Raw genomic sequence first — 1,653 nt, 5'->3', positions numbered from 1 at the left:
CCCTCAGATTGTTTTTCAGAGTCCATAGTCTCTCATGGTTATCTCCCCTTCCAATTTCCCCCAACTCCCTTCTCCTCTCCAACTCCCCATGTCCTCCATGATATTTGTTATGCTCCACAAGTAAGTGAAACCATATGATAATTGACTCTCTCTGCTTGACTTATTTCACTCAGCATAATCTTTTCCCGTCCCATCCATGTTGCTACAAAAGTTGGATATTCATCCTTTCTGATGGAGGCATAATACTCCATAGTGTTAAAATGCAGATTCTGATTCTGCAAGTTTGTAATTGAGCATCAGGTTCTGCGTGGATTAGGAAGCTGCTTGCTGCTGTCCACATCTAGATTTTATTGTTCATGCTCAGATCTGACCTTAGTTTCTCCTCAAGGCCCCAGATCCCCTGTGCCCTTCCTTTCAAGAGGATCCCTTAAATGCCTTTGCTCTCCTTCAGACTTTAGACCCTGGCACTCCTAACCAGCGTCCCTTCCCACTCTCTCCCCCCCAGGCTTTGCCTTCCAAGGCCAACAAAAAGACCTGTCCAGAAGGGGTGGGGGGTGGGAGGTTGGGGGAACCAGGTGGTGTGTATTAGAGAGGGCACGGATTGCATGGAGCACTGGGTGTGGTGCAAAAACAATGAATACTGTTACGCTGAAAAAAAAAAAAATAAATTAACTTAAAAAAAATTTTAAATAAAAATAAAAATAATAATAATAATATATATTAAAAAAAAAAGACCTGTCCAGCACCGTTTGGGGGTTCCTGGTGGCGCCCGCAGCGCCCCACACCATGAGCACCGCGTGCCCAGAGCGACTCTGGGCCTCCTCCCGCTCAGACCGGAGAGCTTGACCCCCTGTGGGGCATCTCCATTTCAAGTCTCTCCCTTAGTTACACCTGTCATCTACAAGCCGGCTCCGCAGGCCCCGTCCCAACCTTCCCCCCACCCCCATCCCCATCCCCATCCCAGCTGGGTCCTGCTGGAGCACCTGCCACTCCCCACACCTCCTCCCCCTGGAGTCCCGCCCCCACCTGCTGCGTCTGAGGAGCGCTGACAGGGGCTGGCCGCCCGCCGGCGGAAAGTGACGGAGAGAGGACGAACCTGGAGCCGGAGTGTAAGCTGGACACATAGCCTGAACTTGGGCTTCTGTGTAGCGGAGCCGGCGCAGCCAGTCTTTTATAACCTGGAAGGGAGTTTCGGTTTCATTTCTCCTCTCAGGGATGGGTAAGTTTCATTTTCCTTCAGGAAAGAAGAAAGAAAACAGTTTCCAGAAAAGTAAATTTTAGCATCCTTCTCTTCAATCTGAACCTTAAGAGATAGCAAAAACAATAATAAAGGCTTTGGAATTTGGACATAAAATAGAGGAAACACGAATCTGAGACCTCTAAACATAAATTCGAGAAGCAGCTGTTTAGAAATAGATGAACGGTAACAGTGTGGAATCTGAAGTTCTCCCGTGAGAGGTGAAGACTTGCAGTTCCATCTTTATGCAGAAACAAAAACAGAAACCGTATGGAAGAATACATGAACTCCCGAGTTTCCATTATGAGAAGCGAATGATTACTGTTATGTGTGAACTATATTTGGAGATTTCCTGGGCCAAAAACACCATTAAAAATTAAATGAAAATGCAACATGCTCACTTTTATTTCTGCCTT

General features: G+C 46.9%; 1 protein-coding gene across 4 annotated transcripts in view; it reads right to left on the bottom strand.

The window, feature by feature from the left end:
- Positions 1 to 1,421, bottom strand: part of DDX60 (DExD/H-box helicase 60) — a 123,039-nt gene extending 121,618 nt beyond the window's left edge. For 3 of the 4 annotated variants that reach the window (XM_059374208.1, XM_059374209.1, XM_059374205.1), the window contains exon 1: positions 1,027 to 1,421. The gene's annotated coding sequence lies outside the window, so the exon portion shown is untranslated. The remainder of the gene's footprint in view (positions 1 to 1,026) is intronic. The other variant, XM_059374207.1, reaches the window with a different exon arrangement.
- Positions 1,422 to 1,653: the final 232 nt, after the last annotated feature.

Source organism: Mustela nigripes, chromosome 1, assembly GCF_022355385.1.
Source record: "Mustela nigripes isolate SB6536 chromosome 1, MUSNIG.SB6536, whole genome shotgun sequence".
Lineage (NCBI taxonomy): Eukaryota > Metazoa > Chordata > Mammalia > Carnivora > Mustelidae > Mustela > Mustela nigripes.
The sequence above is the reverse complement of the archived record's forward strand: the minus strand, read 5'-3'. Positions and strand labels throughout refer to the sequence as shown.